The sequence below is a fragment of the Periplaneta americana genome, chromosome 5 (genome assembly GCF_040183065.1).
Source record: "Periplaneta americana isolate PAMFEO1 chromosome 5, P.americana_PAMFEO1_priV1, whole genome shotgun sequence".
NCBI classification, from domain to species: domain Eukaryota; kingdom Metazoa; phylum Arthropoda; class Insecta; order Blattodea; family Blattidae; genus Periplaneta; species Periplaneta americana.
Genome location: NC_091121.1, coordinates 32,335,256 through 32,354,447, shown reverse-complemented (window position 1 = coordinate 32,354,447; position 19,192 = coordinate 32,335,256).

The following is a 19,192-nucleotide window of genomic DNA, read 5'->3' as shown; positions in this document are numbered from 1 at the left end:
CTCCAGGAAGGTTTATTCGTAATTCTGATAATTTTTCTAAAAATAAGTTTTTGGGTGTTATTTTTTTTTTTTAATATTACGCTTTCAACATGTATTTAGTTTGCGAACTTAGAAGCCATAGTTGAAGACAGAAAGAGAAGAGAGCTACACTTCTTTCAACGGCTTATAAACTTTATGCTAATATATTGAAATCTAGACCAACTGCAACCAGTGAAGGCGTCTCTAAGAGGATAAACAATGTGGCTACAGGAAGGGGAGAAGTACAACAGATGCCATATTTAGTGTTCAACAAATTATAGAGAAGAGAAGGGAATTTCATCTTCCATTGTATCTATAGTCCCGTCGCTCTAATTTCCGGCAGCCAATCACGTTGCAGGTCGGCTACATTTAAACGTGTGTGTCTTGTGATTCGCTGATGAAGATGTCATGCATTTCGTAAGGCGGGATAAATACTTAATATAACCGCCCTCCATTTTGGCTCTTTCGTTGGCGTTCGCAAAAAGTACACAAGGACGTTATTTGTCGCTCAATTATTTTCTCAATTACAGTGTGTTTGATTTATTATCATAGGAGCTACGACATGATAATGTTTAACGGTGTGGCAAATAGATCCCTCGTCTGGTAGCTCAGCAACGAAAGAACAAAAATGGCGAAAGATACAACCTACCTAGACTTTATAGAACCTTGACTTGCTAAGACGTAAGCAAAGAGGAGGAGCCACGCCGGGAATAACAGCGTCGCCACTATAATATTAATTGATTTTGAAAAGCCAGACAGATTAAATCGAAACAAACTTTGAAACATATTAAAGGAAGAACCATAAATTAACATTTAATAAAGGCAATACAAAGATTATGTGGAAAAGTTAAAATATCTTGGAGCAACAGTACCATATATAAATGACATTCGGGAGGAAATTAAACACAGAATAAATATGGGAAATCTCTGTTATTATTCGGTTGAGAGGCTTTTGTCATCCAGTCTGCTCTTAAAAAAGCTGGAAGTTAGAATTTATAAAACAGTTATATTACTAGTTGTTCTGTATGATTGTGAAACTTGGATTTTCACTTTTACAGAGGAACAGAGGTTAATTGTATTCGAGAATAAGGTGCTTAGGAAAATTTTTTGGAACTAAGAGGGATCAGGTTACAGGAGAATGGAGAAAGTTACACAAAGGAGAATTGCACACATTTAGCGTATTCCGAATCTCACCGGACCGGTGGGCATCAATGACGTCACACTGCAGCGAAATAGGAACAAAATTGCTGGAATGTTCAATGGCTAACATGGCGGCTGTACAAACTGTTGTCTGTGCTACGCTAGCAAGATTTTGCGAAATTTCCGTACTGTCATCTCGCTCAAAGAAAAGAGAGCATAAACAATTTATTTCTTGAACCGGTAGTAATACCTGGTCCGTTGACATAATCGCTCATAAGCCATTAACATATTGTTTTTACGTTATGCTCATTACAAACAATACAGCAGAACTAAAGCAGAACACACCGCCATGACACAACAGTGCACATGTCATTCGTCTGCTAATTCCCGCCCTCTACAAGAACCAATCACATTCACTGATGGCGGCTGATGGATATTGTCACCACCTCTGCAAGCTGATGGAACCGGTGCGACACCGGTGGAGCATCAGTGACGTCATCGTTGAAATTCGGAACATCGTGATGCCATCAGATTGCTCAGTGCTGAAATTCAGAATACTCTCATGTTTTCTTAACCTGACATAATTAGGAACATTAAATCCAGACGTTTGAGATGGGCAGGGCATGTAGCACGTATGGGCGAATCCATAAATGCATATAGAGTGTTAGTTGAGAGGCCGGCGGGAGAAACACCTTTGGGGAGGCCGAGACGTATATGGGAGAATAATATTACAATGAATTTGAGGGAGATGGGATATGGTAGAGACTGAATTAATCTTGCTCAGAATAGGGACCAATGGTGGGCTTATGTGAGAGTGGCAATAAACCTCCAGGTTCTTTAAAGTATTTTCAAGTAAGTAATACAAAGCTTTTATCAGAATTCATAATTTCAATAAAACTGAAAAATGGTAAAATATCGGAAGCCATATACACGAATACAGGTGTCCGACAAGGTTGTGGTTTATCTAAACATTGTCAATAATAGTATACAACTAACCGATCCAAAGCCCATTGCGCATTCAAATGTCCAATAAAGACAATACTACAACCTAATGCTTTTTTGGTTGTCAGCATGTGAATGCTGATGAAGGACATGAGATTGATGCCCGTGATTTTCATACAGCAGTATGTCAGATACTGTTAGGAACAGGGCATGTGTTCATGTATTTTTTATTTTATTGGGTTATTTTACGACGCTATATCAACATCTAGGTTATTTAGCGTCTGAATGATATGAAGGTGATAATGCCGGTGAAATGAGTCCGGGGTCCAGCACCGAAAGTTACCCAGCATTTGTTCGTATTGGGTTGAGGGAAAACCCCGGAAAAAACCTCAACCAGGTAACTTGCCCGGACCGGGATTCGAACCCGGGCCACCTGATTTCGCGGCCAGACGCGCTGACCGTTACTCCACAGGTGTGGAAATGTGTGTTCATAAGGGTGTTTCCGGGCTCGTGTTACCGGGATGATGGCGAAGGGCACATGTATCAATTTGAGACAAGGAACCATGGTCCGGAAATGACTGAGTCGAAAGTTATAAGCAAAAATAATTGTGTGGAAATGGAATTGTAATTTCGCATCACGTGCCCTCCTTCCATTAACCTTTGAAACAGTCGTGGAAAGATGGTATGGGCCGGATGTCTCCTACGTGGATACTTGGCCCCGATAGAAACTGTGAGCTTGTCTATTGTTCCCATTGGCTCATCTCTATTCGAAAATCAGGTCTGAATATTCCGCTCTCGTGTACTCCTCCATTTCACTAGGACTGATCGACTGGACACTGCAACTCGTACACATACACTGCTGTCTACAGACGTCCATATCAGGACCGACCATGTCCGTTACACATTACGCTATCTGCATTGCTTTAGTGTAGTTTCCTATCTCCATCCCTCAGACAGCACACTGAATGAAATACTGTAAGTAGATAATGTAAACGTCAGATGAATACAGTATGTGTAAGATACAGATAAATATACATAAATAAGGTGTACAGGGGAATAAAAATATTTCATTTCCACAGAACTATTTTTGCTTGTAACTTTCGACTCGGTCATTTCCAGACCAGGGTTCCTTATCTCTAATTGATACATATGCCCTTCCCCATCATCCCTGAAAGTTTGTAACACTAGCCCGGAAACACCCTGTATAAACTTTTTTGTTCAGAATCACAAATATTAACACCCACCACACCATAGACCTTTCTTTCTGACTCACCCTGTATATTATGCCATGTCGTTCCTTAAGTAGAGATAAACTATGAATTCATTTATTACTTAAGGTTACAAATACATGCATTACAGGTGATTAGAACCTTAATTGCCTCTAGCAAAGTATAGAATTAGTCGAAGAGTAGAAGTAGGATTTAGAAAAGTGTGTTATTACGTATGTATCTGATTAGTGTCTTATCGTTGAAAAGTGCTCCAAATTCCTTTATACCTCCAGAAATGTATCATTAAATGCGTCTGAATTCTAGACATCACGTTAATGAACAGAGCACACTGGTCTATAGCATTCGACGGATAATTTTATCGACCGTAAGTATAAGTTTGAGAGACCAAAACGAAAACACGAAGGTGGAGTGTGATAAGACAAATGTTACATACACAATAACAAGGTTGATGGAAGCCAACGATAAAAATTATTGATTTTTCCATCTACAATTTTAATCTTAACCTTCTTAGAGAACAAATGATTATACTGGGACAGGACTTGTATTTTCTTCTCTCTCTTTTTTTTTTTTCAAGTTATTGGATCAAAGGTATTTCAGTTTCTGATCGCGTGAGAACTCCACCTGAATTGTAATTCCGATGTGGCATGACTCAAATATATTGCCGTGTTTGACGAACGTAACTCTTAGTTAAGGAGTCTAATAGAGTAGAAAGGTCATCCTAAATGAGGATAATTATTGTGTAATATTTCAGTTTTAAGTTTTAATAGAAATTTTTAAAGTAATTTGCGAGTAATAACTGGAAGCCTGCGACTTTGATCAATTAAATAATTTATAAACAACAACCGCAATCGAGAAGGTCCTACACCTAGCCTCAGATCAGAGTATGATCACAGTCTACTATATACAGTCGCGAAGCTTGAGGTGATTTTTTGCAAATCTCATGATAAAGCGCTCCAAGCGGTTAGCAACTAGAAACAATAGACTGTCCACGGTCGACTTTGGACTGTGTCGTATTTCCATCGAGTGCTAGCTCGTTGCGTATTTCACATTGATGTTTGTGAAATGTTCGTTATTGGTTGTAATGAAAATGTTAATGGCTAAAATACAATAATTGGAATAATAATATTTTACTAGAGACGTAGAAAAATTAAGTTTGTTTTAATGAAATTTATTGATCACGTTTTATTTTCAATTCTGGTGGGATTATTATTGCTTAGGCCTACTTTTTTTTTCAAAGGATATGTTTTTAATTATAGCTGTTAATTCTGTTGTTATTTTTATTTGTTACTTTACTAGAGACGTAGAAGAAGCCTGTTACAATAAAATTGATTGATCACGTTTTATTTCCAATTCTGGTGTGATTATTATTGCTTAACCTCATCCCACTTTGTTAACTACGTAAGCTTACACTACAAGTACCGGTACATCTAAGTTACTCCATTAATTCATATTTTCATTATTATTGTTGGAAAGGGAAATGCAAATTAATACTCATTGGTTTCATAGTTAATTATCGCTATAATCGTGAATGAGTGAAACGATTATAGTAAATTTCAGTTCGTTTTGCAGAAACAAAAATAATATTAACCTATTTCTTGCAGGTATCTTCGAGTTTATGGTGGAATTTAATGTACTTCATTAAAATAATAAATTAAGTTTATGCATTTAATATTTCAATAATGGAAGGAAGGTGTTAATTTTTCCAAAAGAACACGACAACGAAAGTATAACATATTTTCTCGTCTGCTAGGAGAGAGATCTGCGATGATGAGGCGATAATAGCGATCCTAGTGGTGGGCTACTACCCATGTTTGCATTTTTACTACATATTGAGCTTCGCGACTGTATATAGTAGACTGTGGTATGATGTTAACTAATTAAAAATACAGGGTGTATCTAAATTGGTGTCAAATATTTCGGGGACGTCTTCCTAACATCAAAACAATTAAAAAAAGTTAATAAGAACATGGCACAGTGGGACGGGTTGCGATTCTAGCCGGAACAAAATCAATTTTCACATGTTCTCATTTTTATGCGTGTCCGATCTCAAGTTGTTCCTAATGAATCACAGAATGCTTATCTATGAGAAAGAAGCTTTGACACGTAAACATACGGACGTCACACAATGATGTGGACGAGGATTCCCCTCCGTAACCAGTTTTATTGCTCAGCCACGCTGAAATAGTGTAAGAAGCAAGCTTGTTTTCTGTGATCTGGGAGTGAAACATTTTGTGATTCTGAAATGGAAAATGAAGAACAAGATTGGTAGATAATTATTATATAAATTTTATGTTCATAATAACTTTGAATTTTTAGAAACGGCATGTTAACTGAACGGCGAGAAATGCGATTTTTTTTAAATATTTCTCAAAGTTAACGTTGACTTATAATAGGAGGGTCACACAGAGTCACATTTATTTTTATGTCAGAATGTAGGTTTAAGTGTGCAATTTAAGACTAACCTAGTTTCATTTGCTCCTACTGACCGCTCTGCTTGTGGTTAATTTTTTTCAGACTCGGAACAGCTACCGGTGATTTCGCGCCGTGATCTATTTCCAATACTTGCCAATAAAAGTGGCGACTTGGATGAACTATATAGATATGTTTTGAACAAATTATGTATTGAAACATGTGATTCTAATAGTGAGAAGTGCATTCGTAATATTTTGAAAAATATTCGAAGTAATTTTAACAGACATTGGATGCAGTGTCACCGTAAGAAGGATTATTTTCTAAAAAAAACATTGTTCTTGGCAGGTCAGAGGCAACAACAAAGATATTTTTGCAGCTAGAAAACAGGGGCGTATTTCTAAATTTCGCTCTCAATTAGGTCGTCTTATTGTCAAACCGAAATCTGGTGGCCCTGGGACATCAAATGATGGCAATATAGCACTTTGGTTTTTTTGAAAACCCACAAATTACAGCCAATATTACGGGAATTAGTAAGACTTCATTCACAGATTTTCTGTAATTCTATGCACCATTTCATGTGGATATTCAATATACAGTATATTGAGGCGTTTTAGAAGTACACCAATGATACAGCCCATTTATGTACAATAGATATATCCATGGTACTACATGCCATCCAGAGTGCATAAAATACTTATGCATGTAGGAAAAATTGCAGAAACTGCATTACTTACTATTGGGATGTTATCTGCTCAAGAGGCAAGACACAAACATTGACAAAAGTACAGGTTAGACCATGCTAGGAAGTGTCCTCGTGAGAGAAACTTAGATGTCCTACACATGTTGTTAGTATCTTCTGATCCCATCATATCCCAGATCAATCGACATCCAAATACAAGAAAATCAAAAATGTAATTTGAAGTAATTAAAGTACTACAAGTACCAGCTGCGAGTGCCAACAACAGCAACCTCAAGATGAGGACGACAGTAGCGCTAGCGGGTCCGACACTTCTGGAGATGCAACATACGCTTCAGATTTCTAAACATTAGTCATAAAATTTACTACATATATTACTTTTGTCTTCATAGTAGTCTCTAAAATAATTTCTATTTACCTTAATTTTTTATTTGCATTAGTTGTAGGCCTATGCAATTTCTATTACTCTACGATTCTTTTTTAATAAATAGGCATTCTATACTAAAATAATAATTCTCATACAAATATTTCATCAAATGTCGTAATAATTTACATACATTTTGCTATTTTCAACGATTCGAAAGGAATTTATCAATATTAGATTTTGTTCCGGCTAGAATCGCAATCCGTCCCACTGTGCATGGGTCTGAAAACCATTCGTTAGGGAGTTATTAAAGGATTTGTCCGTTCATTGATCGCTGATTGTTTGATGGTTTTTTTTGTTTGTTTGTATTTTGTAGAGGAAAGAAATCAGAAGAAAATGTATCCTGTGAGTGAGCAGAACGAAATGATTTGCATCATTTAATTGATGATGTGCTTCTGGACATCATCCAACGAATGTGTTTTAACACGATGCTTCTCCAGCTCATTTCAGTCTGATAGTTCGTAATTTTTTTAATGATCGATTTCCCCAAAGATGTATTGGTCGAAGGGGATTCATCGCATGGCCTGCTCGATCGCCTGATTTGATTCCAATGGATTTCTTCGTCTGGGTACATTAAAGTCCCTGGTTTATGCGACTCCTGTACTTAATGTTGATAGTCTGAGAGATCCAAACTGGATTTCACGAAATACGAAACACTCCAGGAATTTTCAACAGAGTACGCCAGAGCATGTAACGCAGGTTTAGGGGACACATCGAAGCAGGAGGAAGCCACTCCGAGCAATTTTTGTAACATTAAATTTTGTCTTATAACTCTGAAATAAATTATTTTGAGACCAATGTTCATATGAACTCTTTGTAATGTTTTGGTGTTAGGAACATGTCCCCGAAATATTTAATATCAATTTAGATACATCCTTTATACATATATACTGTATACTGTTTTACTCCTATAGTCCCGTCGCTATTATTTCCGGCAGCCAATCACGTTGAAGGTCGGCTACATTTAAACGTGTGCGTCTTTTGATTCGCTGATGATGACGTTATGCATTTCCTAAGGCTCGATACATACTTGATATAATCGCCCGCCATTTTAGCTCTTTCGTTGGCGATCGCAGAAAGCACACGAGGACGTTATTTGCCGCTCAATTATTTGCTGAATTATAGTGCGTTTGATTTATTATCACAGGAGCTACGACATGATAATGTTTAACGGTGCGGCAAATAGATTCCTCGTCTGGTAGGTCGGCAACGAAAGAACAAAAATGGCGAACGATACTACCTACCTAGACTTTATAGAGCCTTCATTTCCTAAGACGTAAGCAAAGAGGAGGAGTCACGCCGGGAATAACAGCGTCGCGACTATAGTAGAAAAATTTTGTATCCTAATAGGACATTCTATGAACTCATCGTAATAGTGAATGAGAGATGGAACAGATGTACATTTTATTTATTCAGTCTGACTCAATTTTTGACACAGAATAAGTAAATATTTTTAATTCGTATAAAAATATTAGAGAGAATAATTTACAGATTTTGATTTTGATACAAATTGAGGGGTTGCAGCAAAACCGAACAAGTCCAATAATTCCAATTCTGAGCATAGTACAGTTCTCTTCACTTCATATCAAGCGGCATATATTAACATAAGTTTATTTGTGTCATTGAAATGAGTGTTCTAAAATGTAGCGTTCTGCAAAAAGCAGATTAGTCCAACGTCTTTCTAGCAAAAGAGAGACAAGTCACAAACTTAACCGATTCTTGTTAGAAAATATCATGAAGATGGCATTAGTGTTGTCTTCTTTTGTTTCATAACCTTATTACCTGTTATTATCGGTGGTATTGGTTAAATACTTCCTTATACATCTTGATTAAACAACTTTTAACACTATATCACTTCGGAATATGTATTAGGCTATATGTCTTTCTCGTGCTAAATTTTACCGTACCTGGTTAACACGAGAAAGATATAGAATACATATTCCGAAGTAAATATTTCATTGTACAGATGAATGATCATCAAAATGAACAAGATTAAAAAAAAAGCAAATCATCAGAATGAGGAGAACGTTGAGGTGGCAGAAGATGACAATAGGAGTGGGTGTGATGAGTGAAAACAGCTGTAATAATAATAATAATAATAATAATAATAATAATAATAATAATAATAATAATTTTTATTGGCATAGTTTATTATGTTATCAGAATAATTATTTTTTGATACTTGATATACCTTAATGCCCATGGTTTGTCAGTATATATTTTCATTAATAATCTTCCTCGTATGTAATCGTGAAAGCTTTGTAACTAATTCAACAGTTCATAGCATAAATACACATGAAAAAAATGACTTTCATACTCCATCGGCAAGTCTATCGTGCTATCAAAAAGGAGTGCGTTGTATGGCAGTAAAAAATTTTAATAGCCTCCCTATCGATATAAAAAATGAAACTCAAAACATAAGATTATTTAGGGCCAAATTAAAGAAGTACCTAATTTCTCACGCCTTCTATTCTGCAGGTGAATTCATGACATTCAATAACACTTCATTAAATTGATAGTAAAATTTTGTGTTGTACTAGTAGACTATATTGTAAATCTCGTCTGTATATATTTCATCTAGACTGTGACTATAAATTCAGACTTTATAATAGTATTAAGTTTTTGACTTGTTTCATATTCTACCTGTAAGCAATGTTTGAATACAATGGAATGTTAATAAATACAATAGAATACAAATACCTCATGCGCCAAGGATTCAAAGACTGAAGTACACAAATTTAGAAAGATAAAAATATAAACATAACATTAGCCTATTGTTTTCTTGTTCAGGAAATCAATCCATCATTAAGTTTTTAATTTAATAATAGTACATTATGCAACGAGCCTATAATGATAGTAATTAAGAATCGAGTATGGATATTTATGAAACGAGCGCAAGCGAGTTTCATAATTTTCATACGAGCTTCTTAATTACCATTATAGGCGAGTTTCATACGACTTTTTATGCTCGACCATATTTCTAACTTGAAATTACCGGTATTCAGATGTATCTGACAAGATCGGAAGTGACCTTGCTCTAGGTCGTGAATTGTGAGATGTGCGCAGACGCGAAAGTATTGATTTTTTCCGAGGAACAATAATGTCATTGACCTTGACGTAGTCCCGTTAAACTTGATAATATTATAACCTTGATTATTGAATTCAACATTGAAAAACGAGATGACAAATTGAATTTATTTGAATATTATTTACAATTAACGCTAATTATTATAGTAACAGAACATAACCTTCTGCGACAGTATTGGATTTCCAGCCTCCGTGACTTTTCGCTAATTCTCTTTCGATTGCATATCCGAGAATAATCGATACTTGCGGTTTCATAACGGTACAAAGCTGACTTGTCATTGGCTGAACACATGTAAGCTGAGTTATCATTGGCTGAAGACCTGTATTTTAATGAGCAGGTGTACTTTAATGACATGCATTAAAGGACTGCTACCAGGTGTATAATTAGTACATTTCGGCATGGTCGAGCATAAAACACTATAAAGTATTAAGTATTTGTATGTATGTTGATAAAGTTGACAATATGAATGAAACATGATTTCGTATACTTCCTCTTAATGTGTGTACATATAAAATTTTCTGCAAAATGTGGATATGTCCAAATGTTTTCTTTTTTCCCCAGGAAACCATAAAAAAATGATAACAGTGAAACCTTTTACCAAAATTGATAGATATATATGAGATACCTACATATATGAAATATGTCTTATTATTTTATTGTATGGAAAATGTGAGGGACAGTTTCTTTTTTTTTTTTTTTTTCTGAAAAATTAATATTTCGGACTTGTCCGGTTTTTGCTATCAACCCTTCAATTGTCTAATGCATAAAAAATGTATCCTCTTAAGTTTTGTATCCGTCACAAGTTTCGCACTTTGCTCATGTGTTGATGTTTCCGACAAGAACCGCAAGATGACTCTGCAGAGAGGGATCAACCCAGATCTAATAGTTTAAACAATAGTGATCATGACGAGATGAAGAAATGCATTAATTTAAATATTCGTTAAGAAGAAATGAAGAGAATGTATTCATTTAACGGGTTAAAAATATTAATGAAAATTAATTGATGACGGACATTTATTCAAATGATTTACTACAGTGTCACTCAAATATAAATGAAACAAAATAAGTTATTATTTAACATACCATTACCAGTTTATCCTATTGTTTCATGGAATTGTCTGTAATTCCACAGATTTATGTAAAATCTCACACAAACCAATTTTCCGACAACTAAGTGCACTTGAATTATCAAAATTATCCCTCGAAAGTTCACTAATAATTTTGTTGCATTAACGGTAAAACAACCAATCTACCCTATTTACTTAAAATTACATATTCTGATGCGTTCAAATGTTTTCCATTCATTCAATGAATAATTGAAGAATTAATATTGTATATTGCATGACAATGGGAGCAGTAGAATTGAAGAGGTGGATTCAAAAGTGTCGTAAGTCCTTTTTTCAAAATTTTAACTGGATTTATTCACATGTGTAAGTTTATTTAACAGACTCTCTTTTAAGTCTTGAGTCACTTGTCATTTGGACTTAGGTCAGTTTTAAATCCACTTCTTCAATTACATAATATAATATGTTGCATCTCAGAGAAAAAAAAAATGTAAATTTATTCGTTCGACAAACTTTGAACACCTTCAAAGGAGAGTTGCTATACAAGGTCATTTAGTAAAAGCGTGTAAAAATTAAACAGACTGTAGGAGATGCTCTACAAAATATTTTGACTTCGAGAATTTGGGGTCTGCGAAGTCAGATGAAGGAGTTATGAGCTTAAACATGTGTAACGTAATTGCTTACTGTTTCCCACATTGTCTACATTTGTTTTTTAAATCTATTTACGTTTTATTATTTATATTAATTTAAAATTGAATGGTTTTGTTTCCAAAACCTGCTATTTCACTTCAAGGTATTTTTACGGGAAGGAGAAAAATTCACAAACGATTAGGGAAAACACGGAAATGTTACTTGAAGCAAATAAAGCCATAGGTTTGGAAGTAAATCCCGAAAAGACAAAGTATAGGATTATGTCTCGTGACCAAATATTGTACGAAATGGAAATAAATAAAATTCGAGATTTATCCTTCGAAGAGGTGGAAAGACTAAAATATCTTGGAGCAGCAGTAACATATATAAATGACACTCGGGAGGAAATTAAACGCAGAATTAATATGGGAAATGCCTTTTATTATTCTGTTGAGAAGCTTTTGTCATCTAGTCTACTGCTTATTATTAAAAAAAAATAACTAAAAATGATGGGATTATTTCAAAAATTATTTTTTTTTTGCAATTTTACTTTTCTTAAAATTGAATGCAGAGTTCTATTCCTAATATAGCAGTGATTCTGTACGAAAATATTCAGACTGATTGATTGAAATTTGTATCAGAATTAGAATTTTGAATATTTCCCGAATATTTAAAGTGAACAGCTAAAAAAAGAAGTGTCTGATGAAAGTCAAAATTTTGTAACAGTATTATGTTGCTAAGATACGTACGTGTATCGAAAATTAAAGCTGTATGTTACTTAGAATATTAAAAAACTTCATTATCTCTACAGTCCTCCCCCAAATACAGATTTCCCCCTCCTTAATATTAACACCAACACTCAAATAGCAAAAAATTAATATTGTACACATTTCGAAACTACTTCCGACTTGCATAATTATTATTAGCTCAAAAATTTAATAGTGGTGATTTCCCTATAAATTAAATTACACTCTATGAGTAAACAGAAGACACTCAATGAACTTATGTTTTTACGTACATTATACCAAAGTAATATACATAAACCTGGTTCCGTCTACGCATGGATCTGACGTTAAATGCAGGCAGGCATTGAGGCAGAACATTTCAGCTGTATAGATTTACTAGTAGCTGCATCCATCTTGAGATAATCGAAATGTCATCAATCATAGCTCTGACATTTTACATTACGGGTTAACTCTGTCCCACCCATATCATCAGAAATTCGCTGCCAACTTAACCATGTACTCCCACGTACCCCACAACTTGGTCTATATCTAGTCGTCTTCTTCAGAACTTCCTTAATTCATTATCTATTTTAATTCATTACTTAAATAACCAAGCCTCTGTTTTGATATATTAATACTGCATTATCCTTCTAGAATTACAGAGTGATATAAATGGTTATGGAAGGCGATCTACGTAACATTAACTAAAGTCTTAGTTATATACTAAATCAATAATATTATTAAAATATTTTGGACTTCAAGTATCGTAGCATTTAGAAATATAAATTGCTGTAGAAGTAAGAATTATAAACCAGTTAATATTGCTATCTGCATTATTTCACATCGAATTAATTATATATTATATAAGATAAATTAAATGACACTAGTACAAAAATTAAATTTTATTCCGATATATCTTCATACACATTGATAATGGATTCGTAATAAACTGTTTTTTTTAAATCAGCTGCTTGTCTATGCGGATGACGTGAATATGTTAGGAGAAAATCCACAAGTGATTAGGGAAAACACAGAAATTTTACTTGAAGCAAGTAAAGCGATAAGTTTGGAAGTAAATCCCGAAAAGACAAAGTATATGATTATATATCGTGAGCAGAATATTGTAGGAAATGGAAACATGAAAATTGGAGATTTATCCTTCGAAGAGATGGAAAAATTGAAATATATTAGAGCAACAGTAACAAAATGACACTCGAGAGGAAATTAAACGTAGAATAAATATGGGAAATGCCTGTTATTATTCGGTTGAGAAGCTTTTATCATCCAGTCTGCTGTAAAAAAATCCGAAAGTTAGAATTTATAAAACAGTTATATTACCGGTTGTTCTGTATGGTTGTGAAACTTGGACTCTCACTTTGAGAGAGGAACAGAGATTAAAGGTGTTTGAGAATACGGTTCTTGGGAAAATATTTGGGGCTAAGAGAGATGAAGTTACAGGAGAATGAAGAAATTTACACAACGCAGAGCTGCACGCATTGTACACTTCACTTGACATAATTAGGAACATAAAATCCAGACGTTTGAGATGGGCAGGGTATTTAGCACGTATGGGCGAATCCAGAAATGTATATAGAGTGTTAGTTGGGAGGCCGGAGGGAAAAAGACCTTTGGGGAGGCCGAGACGTAGATGGGAAGATAATATTGAAATGGATTTGAGGGAGGTGGGATATGATTGTAGAGAATGGATTAATCTTGCTCATTATAGGGACCAATGGCGGGCTTATGTGAGGACGGCAATGAACCTTCGGGTTTCTTAAAAGTTAGTAAGTAAGTAAGTATGTAACTAAGTAATTAAGTATTGTTACCAATAATTGTCTTATTTTTTATTTTTTATATGCCTCATTTATTTTGACCTGCTGTTCACATTTTAATATGCAATTTCCGTTCTTTCTACATGTTATATATTATGTCTTATTTCTACTTACTTGTTGTATACATTATATTATTATTATTATTATTATTATTATTATTATTATTATTATTATTATCTTATTCAGTTTTGTGTGTAAAATTGTAGTGTACTTTGTAAATTTGTATTTTTTTTGTAACGCAGTTTTACTCCTGGTTGAGTGTTAGAGAAGGCCATAATTATGTTCTTAACTCTGCCAGGTTAAATAAACCACTATTATTATTATTATTATTATTATTATTATTATTATTATTATTATTATTATTATTATTGCTATTAATGCAGTCATAATGACAAGTTCTTTCTTACGACAACACACAAAAATGCAAATAGACGACCAGGTATTGAAATCTTCTTGGGAGAAGGAGGCTAACCTCTACGCATGTTCCAAAAGTCGAACCCGGGTCAGCAGGCGTTTTTAGCTTCAAACTCTAGTACTTGAACCATAGCAGAACGTCATCAACATAAAGCATCATCGACTATTTCCAGTAATCTGCTACAGCAAACTTTCCATCAATTCACAAACTCAAAAGTCTATAATTGATTGAACAGATTGAATATTCCGATGTTTGTAACATGCTGGGACCGATGTAAGCCAATGAAACTGCATTCGACGACTAATTATTCGCTTGTTTATAATTTACATTTCATTAGTTGCTCGGTTACTGAAAGTGGGTGTATGCATCTCATTTATCATGTTAAACACGTTACATTTTTTACACTTCACTTGAAATAATTGGATCACTTACAATTAAAATTTCAACTATTCATTAATTGAGTCGCTAATAGGGACCCAGTCAATCAAGGAGTACCGCCCTCCATATGTATGCGGTAATGATGTTGAGTGCTTGTATTGACTGTCGCTTATTGAAATGGAGATTCGACGCTCTATCAGTTTACCAATTAAGTCGTCGCTTTATACACATTGTCCGTAGCAGGACCATCCAAAGTACCACGATCAGATTCAACGATGTGCAATCACGCCTCATCAATAAACACATATACTGAGATACACCGATTCCGTAACAAGATATTAATTCATAAGTTTTCATCTAAGAATTTACGTATTTTTAAGAGTTTTAATTGAAGATATTTCTTCAAATAAAACTTATCTCTAATCTTTGTAATCTCTGGATATTTTTAAAAGAACTGTAGGAAAATAAAAATTCAGGTTTTTGTCATACACACATCACTTTTTCAAATTTATACTGGGAGGAAGTGAAATAATCCTACAAATTGAAAAGGGTTAAAGAATATATTTAAAGGAATAGAAAACCTATATTACGTTTCATAATTAAATGCACGGTTAATTAGAAAATTAAGGGTTTATGTACGTGAACGAGCACAAATATTATCAGAAAATGCAGGCTCCAAATTTCTAAAATTTTATAAGGTGATGAACTCAGAATTGGACAAAATTACAAGGTACCACAACAAGACTTATTAGAACTTAAATATCTGATAAAATTATAAAAAATATTACGCTGGTTGTACGCTTAAAACATAACCATTAAATGCTAATCGAAAATGTTCATACAAATACAATATTTTGAAAATGGATCCATTATATTTCCCAAGATATTGTGGAAAAGTGGTATTTTAAATTTTTAAACGTTTGTCAATATTGATAGAATTTTCATTTTAACCGAATAAAATAACTTTTGGTTTTATTACTTGCTACTATTGGAAGATCAATCGACCAAGAACCAATCTTTAAGAAGTTAATTTATTTATAGTCACGTACAATTTAATAAAATTTCTAATAATGAGATCATATAAAACTGAATAATCATTCAATCCAAATATAACGCTATTACAAAATCTTCGAAAAAAAAAATGGTTTTGGACATGAATGTAAGAAAAGGTATTAAGACAAAACGGTTCCGGGCAATTGGCCACAGAAAATTGGTAACTGGGACAATTGGCCACAGAAAATTGGTAACTGGGACAATTGGCCACAGAAAATTGGTAATAGGGAGAATTCGCCACAGATAGACAATTTGCCACAAATAGACAATAGATGATAGAGACTGGATTAATCTTGCACAGGATAGGGACCGATGGCGGGCTTATGTGAGGGCGGCAATGAACCTTCGGGTTCCTTAAAAGCCATTTGTAAGTAAGTAAGTAAGACAATTTGCCACAAATAGACAATTTGCCACACCGTCCATTATCCAAAAATGGGACCGTAACAATTTATTTAAATGTGAATTAGTGGAAAATATGATAAGTTTCACGTTATCCTCCGGTTCAAAACACAACAACCACCTTTCTCCTTGTACGGCTATAACGTTCAGTTCGTCTATATTCCTTGGTTCAGGTGGTAGGTGCTGCTTCCTGGCACGGCGCACAGTTTTTTAATAGATGGTTTCTTCGGTAGATTCACATTGGCTTCGCTTGCAATACGCTGTAACTCATTTTGAATAATGACAGACGTTGGTTCTCGGGAAGTCCCCGCCCTTGCCTTCATGTTCTCTACACATTCCTTTACCTTAATCCTTCCCCAGTCTGCAGAATGATTCTTGTGTTCAGACGGTTCTTTGACGACACTGCTTCCATCTTCTGATAACGTGACTGTTGCATTACACCTGCCACGCATGTCACAGCGCCAAACAACGCCATTCTTATTTTCTCTAAGTCTCGTGTACATGTAGCCAAGATATATTAATTTGTCAGAGCCTCTTTCTGATTTTGTGAAGCGAATTTCTACCGCCATAGTTCCTATTTAGTTTACAGCTGCTACATTTGTCTTGTTTTATCACAGAAATATATTATAAATTGTTGCGAATTTGAGTATTGCCTTGAATTTTAATGTGTGGCTAATTGTCTTTGAAACGAATTTCAATTATGTGGCGAGTTGCCTCTGTGGTCAATTTTCTGTGGCCAGTTGTCCACAACCCAAGACAAAATGCACATCTTTTCTTAACATCCTGTAGTAGATATAGCGCAATCTCTACACAAGCATGTAACAGGGCATACTGTAAATGTCAGAGCTGCCACGGGTCAGCATATCCCATAGTGGCCATAACATAAAATAAAATGGATGTTTTGCAGCTTTGTATCTACCTGGATGAAACGGATTATACTAAAGTTCAAAGTACCAAAAATCGTACATATTTGCAACTGAGCAAACAATGAATATAATTTCCGGTTCAGGATCTTTAAAACACTGTACTGTGCCTGGCATAGCCACAACAGTTTCCGGATCAGAAGGGTTGTGGTTCATGTTTTAATAGTTTCGTGAGCCAACGTTTCATTTAAGCTGTACGTTTAACTTATGACAATTTTGTATCTCCCTAAGTCATTAATTGTATACCTAAAATGAATTTCGAAGACAAGAATAAGGTGTAAACTTTGACAATAGTGTTAGAATTTATTAATTTCCTTTTTCATATTTTACAACGTAAAACAAATACAAAAAGGAAATAATTTTAAATGTAAATGGGAATTGTGAGGTCAATTTTTCACTAATTATTTCTGTATACTAACAGAATTATTTTGTGTTAGATTATGAGTCATTTGGATTTACAGAATCTTCCTTCAGGTTGTGTGAATAGATATCTTGGTAGTTAATTTTAGATTAGGATATTATAGATTTAAGAATGAAATAAATAACACCAAGAGTAAGATAGGTACACTCGTGAGAGGGAGTAATTTGAAGATCTCTAATTTTGTCGCTGTGATAGTCTTGACACTGGTTTAAACTGTGACTACAGTACAGTTCCAAAATCACAGTCTCGGGAAATCGTCATCTCTGTTCAATGTGAACTCTCACTTGGAGAGAGGAACAGAAGTTAAGGTGTTCGAGAATAAGATGCTTAGAAAAATATGACATATGACACTAAGAGGGATGAAGTTACAAGAGAGTGGAGAAAATTACGCAACGCAGAACTGCACGCATTCTATTCTTCACCCAACATAATAAGAAGCTTTAAATTCAGGCGTTTGAGATGGGCAAGGCATGTAGGACGTATGGGTGAATACAGAAACGCATATGGAGTGTTAGTTGGAAGACCTGAAGGAAAAAATACCTTTGGAGAGACCGAGACGTAAATGGGAGGACAATATAAAAATGGATTTGAGGGACGTGGGACACGATGCTAGGGACTGGATTAATCTTGCTGAGGATAGAGATCGATGACGCGCTCATAATAATAATAATAATAATAATAATAATAATAATAATAATAATAATAATAATACTTACATGCTGGGTTTTAATGAACACGAAGGTTCATTGCCGCCCTCACATAAGCCCGCCATCGGTCCCTATCCTGTGCAAGATTAATCTACTCTCTATCACCATATCCCATCTCCCTCAAATCCATTTTAATATTATCTTCCCATCTACGTCTCGGCATTCCCGAAAGTCTTATTCCCTCCGGCCTTCCAACTAACACTCTATACGCATTTCTGGATTCGCCCATACGTTTCACATGCCCTGCGCATCTCAAACGTCTGGATTTAATATTCCTAATTATGTCAGGTGAAGAATACAATGCGTGCAGTTCTGCGTTGTGTAACTTTCTCCATTCTCCTGTAACTTCATCCCTCTTGGCCTCAAATATTTTCCTAAGAACCTTATTCTCAAAGACCCTTAATCTCTGTTCCTGTCTCAGAGTGAGAGTCAAGTTTCACAACCATACAGAACAACCGGTAATATAACTGTTTTATAAATTATAACTTTCAGATTTTTGACAGCAGACTAGAAGACAAAAGCTTCTCAACCGAATAATAACACGCATTTCCCATATTTATTCTGCGTTCCTTTCCTGTGGTCGTGCCGGAGAATCAGTCCCATTCCGAGGCTTATTGTTAGGTTTCGTAACAAGCTGTTTTTACGGTGATAGGTTGTTAGCCCTTCGCCCAATCCCCAAGCTGGAGGACCACCCC